We start from the raw sequence: 18,150 nt of genomic DNA, 5'->3' as shown, positions 1-18,150 counted from the left end.
CTCACAACCACCCTTAGCACTAGCTCCAGGAGATCCAATGGCCTCCCTCGGTATCTGTACTCACACACACATATCCTTCTCCCCACATACATACACATAATTCAAAACTTTAAAAAAATTGGGGGAGGTGGGCTCAGCAGTTCAGGGCACTGGCTGCTCTTGCAGAGGACCCAGGCTCAGTTCTCAGCACCAACATGGAGGCTCACAATCTAAAACCTGTAACTCCAGTTCCAAGGGATCCAACGCTCTCTTCTGGCCTCCATGGACACCACATGCACACAATCCACATACATCATGAGGCAAAACACTCTCTCTCTCTTTTTTTTTTAATTTATTTATTTATTATGTATCTGAAAGAGGGTGCCAGATCTCATTACAGATGGTTGTGAGCCACCATGTGGGTGCTGGGAATTGAACTCAGGACCTCTGGAAGAGCAGTCGGTGCTCTTAACCTCTGAGCCATCTCTCCAGCCCAAAACACTCTCTTGTTTTGGTTTTTTGAAACAAGGTTTCTCTGTGTAACAGCTCTGGCTGTCCTGGAACTTTTTTGTAGACCAGGCTGGCCTCAGATTCACAGAGATCTATCTGCCTGCTTCTGCCTCCCAAGTACTGGGATCACAGGTGTGCACCACCAACTGCCCACTTTGAGAAAAAACACTCTTAAGCATAAAACAAACAAGCAAAAGTAATGAACTGTGGAGGTGGGAGGCTCTGGTGCCAGGAAAGGCCCTTATGGAGGAGGCCTTGAGGAGCCTGCTTGCCCCTCTCACAGTGTGGCCCCGGCAATAAAATGAACCCGGAAGCAGGTCCTCACCACGCATGCGCCTTAATCTTGGTTCTGTGAGTAGTGAACGTCTGCTGTTTGCAAGCCGCGCTACCCGTGGCGTTTGCTATAGCATCATAGACTGAGCTGTGGAGTCCTTAGAGAGCTGCCGCATTAAAAGGTGGCCATTCAGAGGGCCCAGGTCCAGTAGAACTGGGGTTTTCCTGAGGGGAGGAAAGCGAGGTACAGACACCCACAGGGGGAAGGCCACTGTTAGGGAGACTGGGGCGGGGGGAGCTGCCACCTGCAAACAGTGCTGGCCGTCTGACTCAGGCATCGGGCCCCAGGACTAGGATGAATTTAGATTGGACTTCAGATTGTACACCAGGCCAGACCCCCAGCTGGGGTCTCCACAGCAGAGTGCACACCCTTGACTCAAATTGTGCTCCAGGACCCAGGGTGTCTCCTCCTGGCTTCTTGAAGCTTCTCCCTGTCCTCATTCAGCCTTGTTGGAGGCCTCTCGGCTGTGCCAGCTGATGCACTGTTTTCCAGCTCATTCCCATCCCTCCTCCCTTTAGGCTCTCCTGCCGGCTCCGCACACACTCACATGCACACAGTCACTCTCTTCCGCCTCCCCTCACCCCTTCCAGGCAGGCCCTCAAAGGACTCTCTCCAGATTCTCTTAACGCCTGCTCAAACCAGGGCAGAGGCCCTTGGGGAGACCATGCCCTGTGCCTTCCCCCAGCACCACTGCAGGATGAAGGTGGCCGCTCCCTGCCTGCGCCGAGCCTGGTCTCATGAGCCTCGGGATTGTCTCCCTCCTGTCCCTGCATCAGGACCAGCATGGTCCCTGTATTACACGTGAGGATCCAGGGCCCAGAGAGGTAGGGCCTCTGCCTAAGGAGGCACAGCAGTTACATGTAGACTGGATTCCTCCCTAGCCTCAGGACAGGCTTCTCCCCAGGAGGAGCGAACTCTGAGAACAGGACTCAAGTAATGGAGTCAACACAGGCCCTTTCCTGAGGGCAGTTAGTGATGGGGGGGTAGGGGTCATGAGCCTGGCTCCCCACCATCCCTTCATCCCATGCTTACTCTGGTGTGACCCCTGACACCCCAGGACACTCTGTTGGGACCCTGTGTCCTAGCTTTGTGCCCACCTGGCATAGGCTAACGTCATTTGGGAAGAGAGAACACCGAGCTTGGTTTGTGGGGCATTTTCTTAGTGATTGATGTGGAGACCCAGCACACTGTGGGCAGTGCCACCCATGGGCAGGTGGTCCTGGGTGCTGTAAGAAGCAGGCTGAGCCGGGCGGTGGTGGCACACGCTTTTAACCCCAGCACTCGGGAGGCAGAGCCAGGCGGATCTCTGTGAGCTCGAGGCCAGCCTGGGCTACCAAGTGAGTTCCAGGAAAGGCGCAAAGCTACACAGAGAAACCCTGTCTCGAAAAACCAAAAAAAAAAAAAAAGAAGCAGGCTGAGCAATCAGTGAGGGGCAAGTCAGAAAGCAGCACCCTCCATGGCCTTTCTTAAGTCCTCACCTTGAGTTCCTGCCCAGACTTCCCTCAGTGATGGAGTGTGACCTGAGAGTTGTAAGCTGAACTAAAGCCTTTCCTCCCCAGGTTGCTCTTGGTCACAGTGTTTATCACAGCAGAAGGAAGCTAACTGGGGCAGCCTCAAAGGCCTCTGCCCTGGTGAGGGAGGACACTGGCAAGGTCTTGAGACCTCGTGGGGGTGGGATGGGGCACAGTAGGCATGACTGACTGACCATGATGGGCACTGGAAGCGATGCCAGACTAGGCAGGCAGTGGGACTATTGACCCCTGGGGGAGAAGCTAGGAAGGAGTGGCCTTAGAGCGGACAGCTCAAGAATGGGGGCTTGCCATCTGAGGGGATGTCGTGTGAAGGGCTTAGGACAGACAGGGAGCTGGGGTGCGGCTTCAGGAAGAGATGGAGAAGGCTCCCAAGGACTGTGTTGTCAGGCCTCGAGCCGCGCTAAGGACTGTGTCTGAAGCCAGTCTTGGGCTGGGTGGTGCAGCACTGGCCTGAGTGTGCAAAGGCCCCGGGTTCACCTCTGGCACTGCCAAAAAGCAAACAGAAGCCAGGCCGCTTGTCTTTATCTCGCACAGGGTTGTATTTAAGGTTGATTATGTATCTTGCACAGAGTGGAGAATCGGTGCCCCTGCACACCGTAAACCTGCATTGACCACTAATGCTAAGAGACTGAGGGAAAACATGGGCCTGTCACAGCCCATCAGGGGCATCCTGGGACGTTCTGCAGGGTCCTGAATGTGGGAAGGAGGAAAGGAAAATGGAAACAAAGCCTGCCCCACCTCTCCTCAGGTACTCCCGGGTTAGAATTTATTTGTTGGAGACATAGTTGCACTCTGCGGCTCTGACTGGCCTGGAACTCACTCTGTAGCCTAGGGTGGCTTTGAAGGGCTGATTCTCGTGAGTGCTGGAGTGACAGGTGCTTGTCACCACACTGAGATGTTGGGGACGGAGCACAGGGCTGTGTGCATGCTAGCCAAGCACTGTACCAGTGAGCCACATCCCAGCCTTTCGGATCAAGGCTGGGCAAGCTCGTTCGCAGCTCCGGTGCTGTAGGAAGTGCAGTGTGGTGTTTGGGGCCGTGTCACACAGCACAGGCTCAGTGCTAGAGAGGTGGAGAGCCTGGCTCAAAGCAGCACGGTAGGAGCTGCTCATGCTCACACTAGCCAGCAACGGGAGGCAGGGCCCCCCTTTCCTCTGACCTCTGCCTGGCCTGAGAGAGAGACCCAGGCAGGAGTTGGGGGATGGGGATGTTGGACAGAATGGTTGTCCAGGCTTCTGGTTCCCTGGTGATGTTGGGAGGTCTCAGCCCCTCCTCCTATTCTGTGGAGAGGCCCAGGCTGTGCAGGTGGGGTCACAGAGAGGTCATGGAGGAAGGAGCCAGTGTAGCCCTAGCTGCAGGCGCGGTCTCTCTCTCTCTCTCTCTCTCTCTCTCTCTCTCTCTCTCTCTCTCTCTCTCTCTCTCATCTCCCGGGATCACTCTTCATCTCCCTCACAGCCAGGCAATCACAGAGGACCTGAAACCTCCCTGAGGACTGCCTCGATCAGTCCATTTTCCTTCTTCAAGACATGGTCGTGGCCAAATCACTGTCTCCCATCTTTAAATGCGGGAAGAAACCTTTGCACATGGGCACTGCTCACCCGCCACTGACCAGCCTCCTTGTGCCCAGACATCCGCATTCACTCAACCGAAGGGCTCTGAGTCCCATCTTTTGGGCAGGCTCCACGCCCTCAGGGTGCCCTCAAGAAGCATGCCTGAGAGAAGAGGGGCTTTCCCCAGTGATAGCTGTCATGGCTTGTAGGACAGCGGAGGGCTCAGGAGTAAGGCGTCATGGTGCTTCAAGGAGGGGTAGGAGCAGTCACTGCAGTGAGATAGGAAGTCAAGGAAGGCTACCCGGAGGAGGCCACGGCTTTCCAAGATCTAAACACAGAGCAGAAGGAAGTCAGAGCAGGCAGAGGGAGAGGCGTGTTAGAAGGCCACAGCTCTCCTGGAATGTGGCTGGAGGTAACGAAGTTAGGGAAGGCTGGACCACATCCTGGGGCAGATGGCAAAGTGGACATCCAACAGGAAGAGAGAACCAGCCTCCGTATCTCTGTATCTTTGTCTAAAATACATTTTAATTATTTGTGTGTGTGCATGTGTGTGTGTGTGTTATGCACACATGAGGTGGTCAGGGCAAGACCTCAGAGGGCTTTCTCCATTGCTCTCCAGAGGGTTTCTCCTTGACCCTAACTCTGTCCAGCCCTGCAGGCCTCTGGGCCTGATCCCCTAACTGCCATCTGCCCAGGACTCCGCCCCTTAGCCCCTGGCTCTGCCTCTAGCCCCTTCCCTAGCAGCCCTCCCCTCTCAGATAGTGAGCTTGGGGGACAGCAAAGTATCTTTTTGTAATTTAATTATTTTATTTATTTATTTTTTGAGACAGGGTCTTACTATGTAGCCCTGGGTGGTCTGGAATTTGTCTCTTTTTCTTTTTTCTTTCTTTCTTATTCAAAACATGGTTTCTCTGTGTTGCCCTGGATGTCCTGGAACTCACTCTGTAGACCAGGCTGGCCTTGAACTCACAGAGATCCTCCTGCCTCTGCCTCCAGAGTGCTGGGATTAAAGGCGTGGGCCATTACCACCGGGCTGGAATTTGTTATGTAGACCAGACTGGCCTCTGACTCGTAGAGATCCACCACCTACCTCTGTCTCCTGAGTGCTGGGACTAAAGGCATACACTACCATGCCCAGTTATTTTTATTTTTAATTATGTGCATGTGTACAAGGGAGAATGGAGGGGGGGGTGGGGGTAGGTGGCCTGCAGTACCCTGGGAGGCCAGAAGAGGGCGCTGGGTCTCCTAGGTCTGGAGTTCTAGGGGTTGTGAGTGCTCAGAACTTGAGTCCTCTAGAAAAGCTTCTAACTGCTGAGCCTTCTTCCCAGCTCAGCCCTGAGCCACGCCTCTTAACCTGGGGCATGCACAGTGTGTTCCTGACCTTGGACGTGAAGAACATCCCCTATGCATCCCCGTTGGCCTCTAATCAGTTTCCAGTTCCTGCAGGGACCAGCACACCCTTGAGCCCAGTGGCCAGCAGCATCTGTGGCGTCATCCCAGCAAAACCAAAGGTGGCCTTGGGCTGCATCCATGCTGGTCCCAACTTCTCAACGCCTCCTGCCTCCTGCCTTCCGCTGACCCCTTTTGTGGAAGCCTTGACTACTGTGTCACAAACAGAGTTGGTATTCTCCTTCGCTTGTTTTGAGATAGACTCTCAATATGTAGCCCAGGCTGGCCACATATTGACCATCCCGAGTCCACCTTCCCAGTGCTGGGAGCCACAGGTGCTGCCTCACCAAGAGGACAATGGGAGATTTTAAGGCATCCTGACAGACCCCAGGCCCTGGTGGCCCTGTTCCTGTGACAGGCACACAGACAAGCCTGGGCTCTGAGTATCACCCGATGGTCCAGTCACAGCAAAGCACAGGTTATGGCGGCTAGTGCAGAGAAAGGTCCAAAAGGCCTTGGAGACGTGAGTAAGAAGCAGGACTCGGAACACAGCAGAAGGCTCTGGAGGCCTGCTGGCAGATGACAGGGCTGGGTGGGGATGGGGGTGTCCGGGTGGGACATGTTGGGGGACAGTGTAGCCATGGGGGCCTGGGTTCTCTCCCTGAAGGCTGACTCCATGAGCTGAAAGTCAGATCTTCCCAGGGTCCCCATGGCACCAAACCCAGATTATGTAGGAAAACTGTCCCTGGGAAGACCATTTGGCACAGCCACCCAGGAAAAGTGCCTGGCATAGGGTTCCACCATGCTGGCTGGCAGCCCTTGGTCTCTTGGGACCAGACAAGGTCAGGTACACAAACCTGCGGGGTCACCCCCACACTACATGGCCTGGAGTGGACCACTTTCAGTCCATTCATTGCTATGCCCTTTGCACTGATGTTCTAGAGCCTTCCACCCCAGCTGCCCTCTCTTGGTTCAGCACAAGATCCATCAAGAGCTGTCCCCTCTTGAATCTTCTTGGGTCAGGCTAGACCTGGGCCAGCCCCGGTGGCAGGAGAAGGAAGCCACACTGATGATTCCTAGTCCAGTTCCCAGCCTCGTGGAAACAGCAAACTGATGGGACTGTCCCTCATTTCCCACCTACGGGCTGGAGATGCGACAGATCTGAGCCAGGAAGCCTGGGGGAGTCCCAGTTCCATATCTACGGTCAGGTGGTGGGACCTCAGGGCTCCTCTCCTCACACCTGAGGTCAGGGGAGGAGGCAGGGGCTGAGTGGTGGAGGGCTGGGTGGTGGGGGCTGGGGGTTGAGGGCTGGGTGATGGAGGGCTGGGGGGTGGAGAGCTGGGTGGTGAGCGCTGGGTGGTAAGGGCTGCCTCAGCTGGCCGAAGTTGAGTCCATCCTCAGCAAGGCCATGACTACAATCTGCCATGTAGCTGTAAGCGCTGTGAGCCAGGAGAGTGGAGCTGAGGCCTCTGGGTCTCTGGGTCTCTGTTCTCCTCCATAAGAATAGCAATATCCCAGCACTCGGGAGGCAGAGCCAGGCGGATCTCTGTGAGTTCGAGGCCAGCCTGGGCTACCAAGTGAGTTCCAGGAAAAGGCGCAAAGCTACACAGAGAAACCCTGTCTCGAAAAACCAAAAAAAAAAAAAAAAAAAAAAAAGAATAGCAATCCCCAATGTTTGCTGGGTGGGTTGCTGTGCAGTTTAGAGATTATATTTCCCAGTTTCCTTGGCCATGTGACCAAGTGCTGGCCAATGGGATGTCAGCAGAAGTAGTTTGGTCCCACTTTCTAGAAGTTTTCTTTAAAAGCTGAGGGCAGAGCAACCGCTATTCCCATCCCCCTGGCCATTTTCTCCTTCCATTGACCTGAACAGGAGCATGGAGACTGGAGCAGGAGCAGCCATTGTGTACTGTGAGGTTAAAAGCCAGAGGTTTCGTTTGGATGGTTTTGAGTCGATGTCTCAATCTGTAGCTGGCCTGAAACCCTCAACAATTTGAGACCCTGCCACAAAACAACACAAAAGGAAAAAAATACTAACAACAACAACAAAAGTGGGAAATGGGGGGTGTAGCTCGGTGGTACAGCACTCCCCTACATGTGCAAGATCCTGGGTTCTACCAAGGAAGAAGGAGGAAGGGGCGGGGGGGAGTCAGGCAGGTGTGCATACACACATTTTATATTCGAGGTCCTCATAGCCTCTGTCTTTCCAGAAGGCCCTAGTCTAGCTGGGGAGAGCCAAGGACCAGTTACCACCAAGTCAAGAAGGAAAGGGCTTTTTTCAAAGGGCTGAAGAGAGAGCGAGCCCAGGGCCTGTCTGCAAAGGAGGGAACATTAGGATAGAGCACTGAAGGATGCGCATGAGACTGACCACAGTGTCGGGAAGAAAGCTGCGGGCACAGAGCCGGTGAGGGCTTTGTTTGCTCCTGATTCCTCACTGAGCCTTGGGCATTCACAGACAGCCAACCCATGTGGAGTCCCAGCAAACCAGAGCAGTGGCTCCTGGGAGGGACTTGAGACCCCAGGCTGGCCTGGGTTAATCCGCTGAAGCCCCCACACCACATGGATGGATGGATGCTTGACTTTCAGGAGGCCCTGGGTGGAATGGAATGACATCTAGGTGGGACCCCAGCACGGGAGGCTGGGCCTACAGGGCACCCAGTGGCGACCCTGGATCTGAGATCCCTCAAATCCATAGCCTGGGGACCTTTTTGTTTGTTTGTTTTGTTTTTGTTCTTTTTGAGACAGGGTTTCTCTGTGTAGCTTTGGAGCCTTTCCTGGAACTCACTCTGTAGCCCAGGCTGGCCTCGAACTCACAAAGATCCACCTGTCTCTGCCTCCGGAGGAGGGCTGGGATTAAAGGCCACCACTGCCCTGCTGCCTGGGGACCTTTTAGTCCAGCCTGGGCAGGCTGTGTGTGTGTGTGTGTGTGTGTGTGTGTGTGTGTGTGTGTGTGTGTGTGTGTGAATGTGAGAGAGAGAGAGAGACAGAGAGAGACAGAGACAGAGAGACAGAGACAGAGAGAGACAGAGATTCAGCAAGGCCCACAAATAGAGGGGTGTGTGTGTGTGTGTGTGTGTGTGTGTGTGTGATGTATGTGTGTGAGACAGAGAGAAAGATTCAGCAAGGCCCACAAATAGAGGGATGGGGGGGGGGAGGACGTGGGGCGGGGGGAGAGATTCAGCCAGGCCCACAAATAGAGGTTGCCTGTCAGGAGAGCTGAGTCTGCAGCCCCCTCGAGAGAATGATAGGAAGGGAGTTTCGGGGGAGGGAACAGCATATGCTAAGGCCCCTGATGGGCTTGCATGCCAACCACAGTCTCCCTGTCTGGAGTGATCAGAGATGTCTGAAGCAGAGCGTCCATGCAAGGCCTTGAGTGTCACGGCCACTGGTTTCAGGGTCCTGGGGCGCCCTTGGGCTCCTGGGAGGACTGCAGTGGGGGGCGATCCCTCTCTCCCACCCTCGTCCTGCCCCCGCCTCTCCCAAGCCCGCGGTCCTGGGAAGCCGGGGCTGCGCGGCTCACCCTTTCAAGTCGGCCCTGGCGGTCCCCCGGGCCGCCCTCCCCAGCGAGGGCCGGGACATCAAAGCGGCCGCCGCGGGATCCGGTTGCGGAAGGGGCGGGCGGGCCTAGAGGAGGTGCTTCGCCGGGCTCCCTTTCATCCCGGCTGGGAGCCGACCCCCGGGAGGCCGATCTGGGCTCCTGCGAGTCCCTGCAGGCCAGGGGAGGGAGGACGTGGGGCTGCGCTGTGTGACCTCGCGCATGCCACTGCCTGTCTCTGGGCCTCAGCTTCCCCAGCTGCCCGCCTCCCTATCCCCCAGGCGCCGGCTGGGGCTGGTCTCGGGGAGAGGTCTTTGGGGAGGTTAGCTCTACCTGCTGTGGAAACCACTAGAAACCGCTCTAGCTGCCCACACACGGCCGACCCCGGTGCAGGGCCCACATAACCTCTTAGCCTTTCTCGGGTGAGCCTTTACAAGTTCAGAAAGGGCAGGTGCCTTGCCCCAAGTCACACAGTCCTGAGGGAAAGTAGATAGGCAGTAGGCTCTGACCTTGACACCCACACCAGACACTTGCAAGGGGATTGTGGGTGAGACAGGCTGGGAATTGCCTGAGCAGACACCGGAACGGCAGTACAGACAACCCCCTCCGGTGCACATAGCTCCTCCATTTTACACAGGGGGAAACTGAGGCACCACGTCACGCGGCCTGGTGAAAACAAGCTTGGGTGCTGAGCAGGATGGCAGTTCTGGCCTGAGACCCTAGAGATGTCACCACTGCCTCTGGCAGAGACGGGCAGGGCCAGATCCAATGCCCTGTTCCAGGCAGGGAACCCGCCCACACAGAGGGAGGCTGGACGTGAGGGAGAGGCTGAAGGTGTGGTCATTTCGCCCCCACACAGGGGCGCGACTGAGGTGCACAGAAGTGACCAGGATGAAGCCGGGTGGGGCTGGGAATTCTAGGGAGGCAGAGACAGGCGGATCTCTTTGAGTTTGAGGCCAGCCTGTTTTACACCGTGAGTTCTGGGCCACCCAAGGCTACGTAGGCGAACCTACCCTTTAAAGGGGGCGGGGGTACTGTGATGGAGAGTAGGAAGGAAGTCACAATTTAAGCTGGTTTGTCTGGGTCCTGAGCTTCTCCTCATGTGCATGCCTCACACACACACACACACACACACACACACACACACACACACACACACACACACAGTCCATGTTATTGGCCCGAGGCCGTGGTGTCCCCACTCTCTGTGAGGCTGTAGTTACAGAGCCCTTGAGGTTCGTCTGTACCAGGCTCACTTGCCGGGGAGGGGCAGTTTTCCCAAGCCTCCCCCAGGGCACCAGGTGCATCTGGGTTGGTGGGACGGGACACCTCCTCAGCCTGGAGATTTAAAATTCCTTCCTGGAAAAATCAGATAATCACGGAAGTCAGATAGCGTGAAATGAATGTGAGCCCTGCGAGCCCAGAGGAGCCTGGCAGAATCCTCAGACAGCGAGCACAGGGCTCGGGACCCCGCTCCTCCTCCCAGACCCAGGAGATGAGATGCCCACAGGTAGGGTCCAGCCTCTGCCCAGCGTGTGCAGGCTCTGCCCACAGGAAGGCAGGCCCTGTGGGGGTTGGGGGGTGTCCATTGAGAACTGTTCCTCGTACTGCAAGGGTGTGAGAGAAGCTCTGTTCTGAGTGTGGGAAAGCTCCCCTGACAGAGGCATCTTGGATCCCATGCTCAGTCAGATTCAATGAGGCTATCAAGTACAAGTTGGGGGGGGGGCGTGCAAAGGCCCTGGGGCACAGATGAATTTGGTTCAAGAGCATAGCATAAAGAAACCAGAGACCGCTGGGGGGTGATTTGCACGTCTTTAATCCCAGCACTCGGGAAGCAGAGGCAGGCAGATCTCTGAGTTCGAGGCCAGCCTGGTCTACAGAGTGAGTTCCAGGACAGTCAGAGCTACACAGAGAAACCTTGTCTCAACCCCCCCCCCCAAAAAAAAAGGGGAAGAAACCGGCGGGGGCGGGGGGCAGAAGTTGAGGAGAAGGGGAAGGCAGAGGACCCACCATGGGGCTTGGAGAAGTGCCTAGTGGATGCCGGTGGCGGACAGTAGGGTGGTAAGCAGGGGTGTCCATACTGAGCATCAGGAATCCAACCTGAGCAGGCAGGACTTCACCACACTGAAGAAACAGCCTGGCTGGGAGCAACTGCTGAGGGGCTGGCCTGTGTCCAGGCCCTTCCCAACCGTGCCCCACCCAGCACCCAATGACCAAAGGAGCGAGATCAAAGGGGGCATTTGCAAGTTAAATTAAACCGCAGGAGCCACTGGAAATATTATTAGGGTCTCAACTCCACGAACTCCGGAGATCCCTGCATGGAGGAGGCTTTCTCTTCCCCCAGCATGGACGGCTGCCTGCCCTGGGTCCTGCTCGGGCTGTGGGCTCAGCCTGGGGCTAACGCTCCTGCGAGGGGTACACAGCCCCCCTCCTCAGGTCTGGGGACAGGACTGTGCCGCTTCTCCAGAGCGAGGACAGCTGGTGGTGGGGTAGACAAAACACCCTGTCTGTGGTGGGGGAGGGGCAGGGAGAGGGGACGGGGGAAGGGAAGAAAGGGGGAGGGAGAGGAGGCTGGAGATGGGTGTGGGAGGGTGCTGTGGGTAGGAGATGGGGCACTGGGCTGGGAGAAGGATAGCAGAGGGGAGGGGAGCCCCACTGTCCCTCTCCTCCCTCACTGTAGTGTCCGCACCACCTCTTGCTGGCCCTTCCCAGACGTCTGCAGCTGGGCCTCGGAAGGGACTGGAGTCTCCAGCCCACGTCTGCCTCCCTGCCTCATGCTTAGCCAGAGCTTTCCACCCAGGCCCCAGGCCTGACCGAGGAGGTGGTGGAGGGGCTGTGTGTACACGTGTGCACACTAGTGCATGCGCACTTGTGTGATTTGTTAGGGATGTGGCCTGGGCCAGACTGCCTGCTTGGATCCTCCATCGGTGACTTCCTAGCCATGTGACCTTGTGTGAGCGGCCCAACCTCTCTGTACTGCTAGTGTGAGGAGCAAAATGAGGCACCGTAGCCGCCCAAGTTTTAGCTACCTAACTCTTACTCTAGTGGGCAGCCATGGGTTCCTTCACCAGAGGGCCCTAAGTGTGTGTGTGTGTCTGTGTGTGTGTCTGTGTGTATGTGTACCAGTTTCAAAAGGTCCTGGAATTAACTGTAAGAGCATGTGTTGGGAAATGTTGTACTGGACACAGAAGGTCTTTAGTCCCTAGCACCTGGAGTCTGTCCCTGTCTGATCTCGTCTTCAGGGCTGGAGGCTGGCATCACAGGGCTCTGGAGGTTGGCTGGTGGTGACAGGCTACTCCACAGACTGGCCACAGGCACCCACTCATGTATGTGCTCAGGGAAAAGCAGCCTGCTGAGTGAAATTTGTGTCCCCAGCACCCACATCAGGTTGCTCACAAACCCCTGTGACTCTGGTTCCAGGGGACCTGATGCCCTCTTCTGGCCTCTGTGAGCACTGCACACACCTAATGCACATACACACATGCACATAAAATAAAAATTTAAAAACACACCCATAAGGGCTGGGTGTGGTGGTGTATACCTTAAATTCCAGTACTCAGGAGGCAGAGGCAGGAAGATCTCTGGGAGTTTGAGGCCAGCCTGGAGCTCCAGAACAGACAGAATTACATAGAGAAATTCTGTCTCAAAACAGCAAAGCCACCGGGCGGTGGTGGCGCACGCCTTTAATCCCAGCACTCGGGAGGCAGAGCCAGGCGGATCTCTGTGAGTTCGAGGCCAGCCTGGGCTACCAAGTGAGTTCCAGGAAAGGCGCAAAGCTACACAGAGAAACCCTGTCTCAAAACAAACAAACAAACAAAAAAAACAGCAAAGCCAAACAAAAACAAAAACAAACAAAAATACAACAATAAAAATAATAAACAACACACACACACACACACACACACACACACACACATCAAACAATGCTTTAAGCCTAAGGCTCAAGCCAAGAGTGGTAACCCAGGCTCCTCAGCCATAGACCTCAGCCCTCTCTGGAGCCCAGACAGGCCCAGGTTCCTGGTGCTGGGACCTAGGGGGCCAGGCACCTCTCCCGCCCCGAGGTCTCTTTCCAGCTCCATCAGCCTGGGAGAACCTGTACCCAACTCTCACCTTCTGATGTGGAGCTCCCCTGCGTGGCCATGGGGAGAAGAAAAAGACACAGAGAGGCATTCGTGTCCCGTTTCCTGGGTGGTCAGGGCCTGCTCCCGACAGACAATCTGCATGAGTTCATTGGCTCAGCTGTGTGACCCTCACCCAGTGGCTGTACCTCTCTGAGTCTCCTATGAAATCACCCGGTCCCTTTGCTTCCTCTGTGGCAGGCCTTGAGATCAGAGACGGAGAGGGGGCTGTGTGGAGGCCTGGAAGCACGGACAGAGGGTGGTCCAGGGCTCCTCACAGGGCGATGAGAACACCCACACTTGCCATGAGATCCTCGGGAGCTCGGTGTCTCTATCCGTTCAGCTCAACGGCCTCGAAAGCCTCTCGTCCCAGGCAGGCATGCCGCGCGAGTGCGCAAAGCCGCTTCCTTAAGTAGTTGGCATTGCTGGTTTGTTCAAAGATTTGTTTTTATTTTATGTGTACAACTGCTTTCGCCTGCATACATATCTGTGTGCTGCATTCATTTCTGGTGCCTGAGGAGGACAGAAGAAGGCGCCAGGTCCCCTGGAACCAGAGGTACAGATGGTTGTGAGCTGCCATGTGGGTGCTGGGAACAGAATTTGGGTTCTCTGCAAGAGCAGCCAGTGGTCTTAATTGCTGAGCTAGCTACAGTCCCAGGTTTTGTTTTTAAGAGAGTTTCATGTCACCCAGGCTGGCCTCTAACTCCTGATGCTGTCTTTACCTCCTGAGTGCTGGAATCACAACCACTGTACCAGCTACAAAGCAGGTTTCGGTAAAATCAGCAAATGCTCTGTAGCAATGCTACTCTGACCCAAGGCTGGGAAGCTGGGTTACTCAGCCCAAGAGGCTGGGCCAGGCCCCTCCTCCCTGCTTCCTGGGCCTTCTGACTGTCACACACTCTGTCCTGGACACATATGCATGCCTTGTGCAGTGAATATTGATGGGAGTTGGAGCTCTCTCCCCGACCTCCCTCCTGATGCCAGCTGACACCCAGACAGTCCTATGACAAGCTTTGGGGGTCAGCAGAAAAAGGGGACACCTTTCTGTGGTCTCCAGGGACCTGCTCATCTCATCAGCATGCCAGCCCCTCCTGCCAGAGTCAGAAAGTCTGTGTTCCCCCAGTACGGAGGACAGTACAGATGGAGGAAGCAGGAAGTGAAGGAACGGCCCAGCAGTGGGCGGGGCTAGCCAGACCGGTCAGCAGGGTGCAGTAGCTACAGCTTTGCCTTCCCAGGGCTTTGCCCTCTTGACTGCAGAAAATCTGGGCGGTTCTGGAAGATCTAGGCAGCTTCTCTGCCTATCACAGCCCCCCCCCCTTTTCTTATTTAGTTTTTATTCATAATAACAAACTTAACATTGCAATCCAGCTAGACTTGGGGGGGAATGAGGAGAATACGGAACGAACGAAGAACTTCCCGTGAGAGCAGAGATTACAGGGTACTGCAAACAGACGGGGTGGGGGTGCCCGCCTGAGCTACAGAAGGGATGGTCTGGTGGGCAAGATGCCCACAAGTCAAGAGAATTAGAGTTGTCCACAGTTGGCAGTGGTGATCTTGCTGGCCTTGCCGTTCCTGGACCAAAACGCTCCACGGCTTCCACGATGATCATGCCATCTTTCACCTCCCCAAAGGCCACACGTTCGCATCCAGCCACTCAGTCTTGGCGATGCAGCTAAAAAACTGGGAACCATTTGTGTTTGGTCCAGCATCTGCCATGGACAAGATGCCAGGACCTGTATGCTTCAGGATGAAGTTCTCATCCTCAGATTTCTCCCCATAGCTGGATCTGCCGCCGGTGCCATTACGGCGTGTGAAGTCACCACCCCGGCACATGAATCCTGGAGTGCCTGTGAAAGGAGACGTCCTTATGCCCAAATCCTTTCTCTCCAGTGCTCAGAGCAGGGAAGTTTTCTGTCATTGGAACTTGGTTTGCAAACAGCTCTGAGGCGAGGCCCAAGGGCCTGACATCTGCCAAGATGTTGAGGAACACCGTGGGATTGACCGTGGCTGCAGCAAGCTGCATCGGGGGACAGCATCTGCAAAGCCCACCACAGCTCCCACTGAAGCCTCTTATCTGATGCTTAGCTGTGTAAGCTCCCTCCAGTTACATAACCTCTCTTACAGAGGAGTGTGCTGCCCACTTCCCCAAGTCTCCCTCTTTCCAGCAGAGGCCAGTTCGGTGTGGAAGAGGACAGTCCTTGGTGTGCACACGCAGGTACTCCTCTGGTCCTCGGGGCTCCTTGCCGCCATTGCTTCAGAAGCAGGCCCCAGGTCCATCTCACCGGCTGACTCCTCGCTGCTCTGATGTTATGGAAACAGATGCCAGGGCTGTTCTAGAAGTGACTTAGGAAACAGGTTTGGTGTGGCTCATGTCTGTAATCCCAGTACGAGGGATGCTGAGGCAGGAGGATTTTCAAGAGTTCCGGGCTAGCCTGGGCTATGTAGTGAGACGCTCAGTCAGTCCTTTGTTCTCATGCCAACTTGGAAAGTCCCCATCCCTACAGGGTCCCCAGAGCCTCCACTGGACCATGGGCCCCTGAAGGCAGTGCTGGACAACCTAGTACCCACCATGAGCTCAGGGGTGGGGCAGCATTTGTATGGCCTGTACTGGGTACTTAGTCAGCCCTTCAAGAGACAAACTGCTGTAGCAGAGTTCCCCAGACTTGGGGGACAACACATAGCAGAAATTCATTCAGTGTCTGGAGGCCAAAGTTCAAGGCCATAAGCCGTGAAGCCCCTGCTGGCTATAGACAGCCCTTCCCCCTACTCATTTTGATATGTATGGGTGTTTTGCACACACACACACACATTATATATATATCATATCCAATTGAGGTCTCCCCCCACACACACTCCCCACCCCAGAGACAACAGTCTTGGCTGTCCTGGAACTTGCACTGTAGAGCAGGCTGGACTTGAACTCACAGAGATCTGCTCGCCTTTGCCTCATGAGTGCTGGAATTTAAGGCATGCACCACCACCACCCAGCTGCACCGTTACTGCCCAGCCCAATTGAGCTTTCTATGAGAGCTTTGGGGACACAAGATCTTAGTCCTTCTGGAATTATGGCAGAATGGTAACTGGTGTCCCTGGGACACCAGCAGGCCTAGAATCACTGGCAATCCTCTCCCCTAGGCCCATCTGGACTTGCCACCTTCTGTGAGGGCCCTGCCTGACCTCCAGGGAACCTTCCAATATCCACACCTTCTTGAAGTCAGTCCTTCCTCAGACCAGTCTGCCAAGTTCCCTCCCTGCTGGGTCTTCAGAGCCTCCCTACTCATGGCGGGGGTGGGGGGTTGGGGTTGGGGTTGGGGGTGGGGCAGAGGGCAGAGGGGGTCTCCAGTGGGAGCAATACTGCATAACTGTGTCCCTAAGGATGGATCAGACTTTTCTGGGCCTCGGTTTCCCAGGGAGGAGTTCTCCTGAGCATGGCTTCTGAAGAAACCTTGTACAGCTGAGGCCTGGCAGGCTTCAGCAATATGAGTCAGTCTCTTGTCTTTGTTCTCTGGATTTGGGGTGCTCAGGGTTACCTGGAACTATGTAGACCACCAGGCTGGCCTCGAACTCTGAGATCTACCTACTTCCACCTCTCAGATGCTGGGGTTAAAGCCGTATACCACCATGTCCAGCTCTCTCTCATTAGCATTCCCTCTTTTTTAAAAATTCTATTTATTTGTACTTCATGTACATTGGTGTTTTGCCTGCAGGTATATCTGTGTGAGGCTGTCAGATCTCCTGGAACAGGAGTTACAGACAGTTGTGAGCTGCCATGTGGGTGCTAGGAATTGAACCCAGGTCCTCTGGAAGAACAGCCAGTACTCTTAACCACTGAGCCATCTCTCCAGCCCCATAGAGGAAGTTTATCTTTTTTGAAGATACAGATTTATTTATTTATTTATTTATTTATTTGTTTGTTTGTTTGTTTGTTTGTTTGTTTATGGTTTTCCAAGACAGGGTTTCTCTGTATATAGCTCTGGCTGTCCTAGAACTTACGGAGATCCACCTGCCTCTGCCTCCTGAGTGCTGAGATAAAGGCATGTACCACCACTGCCCGGCTTCATTCCCTCTCCTTCAAGATTTTTATTTTTAAAGCCAGGCATAGTGGCACACACCTTTAATCCCAGCAGAGGGAGGCAGAGACAGGAGGATCTCTGTGAGTTTGAGGCCAGTCTGATCTACAGAGTGAGTTCTAGGACAGCCAGGGCTACACAGAGAAACCCTGTGTCAGAAAAAAAAAATTACTTTTAATTGTGTACATGTGTGTGTGTGGTGCTCACAACTGAATGTGGGTGAAGTGACTACTGAGTCCAGAAGAGGAGCTGAAGTTACAGACAGTTGTGAACAGCCGAATGTGGGCGCTGGGAACCAAACCCAGGTCCTCTGCAAGAGTAGCAAGTACTCTTAACCACTGAGCCATCTCTCCAGCCCCACACTGAGGGGGACTGGACCCAGCTGCCCCCACATAGCACAGCATAAGCAACACCCCAACACCCCTCACTTCTAGGCCTAAGGAACCACCTCCCCAGTGTGCAGAGGCTCACAAGGCAGGAAACATTCCAGAGAAAGAAGCAGAAGCCTCCTGTCCCACCCTGCAGAGGGGACACCACCTGTCACCCCCAACAGACCCAGCTCCCCGCCTTGAGAGATGGCCTGCGGTGGTCAGCACACAGCACACAGACACCAAACAAAACAGACCAATAGGCAGGCCCATGAGTACTCTGAGAAGGAGAATGTAATCACTCCCAGGACGGAGGACCTAGGACTAAGTCATCTGAAAAGGGTCTTTCCCCTGCCTCAGCATTCCCAGCCTCTTCTTGTCACCTAAGTTCAGGCGGCACATGAACTGGCATGTCATAGCTGTCATGTGGATAACACCTCTGAGGGCCTGCAGGACCCTGGTAGTGCAGAGGTCCATGGTGCATGCTTCACTGCGCAACATATGTTCTGAAGTGTGTTATCTCTGTGATTCTGTGGCATGCACTCTGTGTGTGGTGTCTCTGGTGTATGCATGCCTGTCTTCTCCATGTGGGTGGGTGTGGTGTCTGTGTGCCATGTGTATGGTCCGATGTATCAGTGTGCTGTGTGTGTGTGTGTGTGTGATGTGCCCACCAGTGATTTGCATGCATCTCCCTGTGTGTGTGTGTGTGTGTGTGATGTGCCCACCAGTGATTTGCATGCATCTCCCTGTGTGTGTGTGTGTGTGTGTG

The 18,150-nt window shown here is 55.0% G+C and overlaps 1 pseudogene; it reads right to left on the bottom strand.

The window, feature by feature from the left end:
* Positions 1–14,349: 14,349 nt before the first annotated feature.
* On the bottom strand, positions 14,350–15,351 carry LOC128100847 (peptidyl-prolyl cis-trans isomerase A-like; annotated as a pseudogene).
* Positions 15,352–18,150: the final 2,799 nt, after the last annotated feature.

The sequence above is a fragment of the Peromyscus californicus genome, unplaced genomic scaffold (assembly GCF_007827085.1).
Source record: "Peromyscus californicus insignis strain IS unplaced genomic scaffold, ASM782708v3 Scaffold_7__1_contigs__length_154581171, whole genome shotgun sequence".
In the NCBI taxonomy this organism is placed as follows: Eukaryota; Metazoa; Chordata; class Mammalia; order Rodentia; family Cricetidae; genus Peromyscus; species Peromyscus californicus.
Note: the sequence above shows the minus strand (reverse complement) of the source record. Positions and strands in the feature narration are given on the sequence as shown.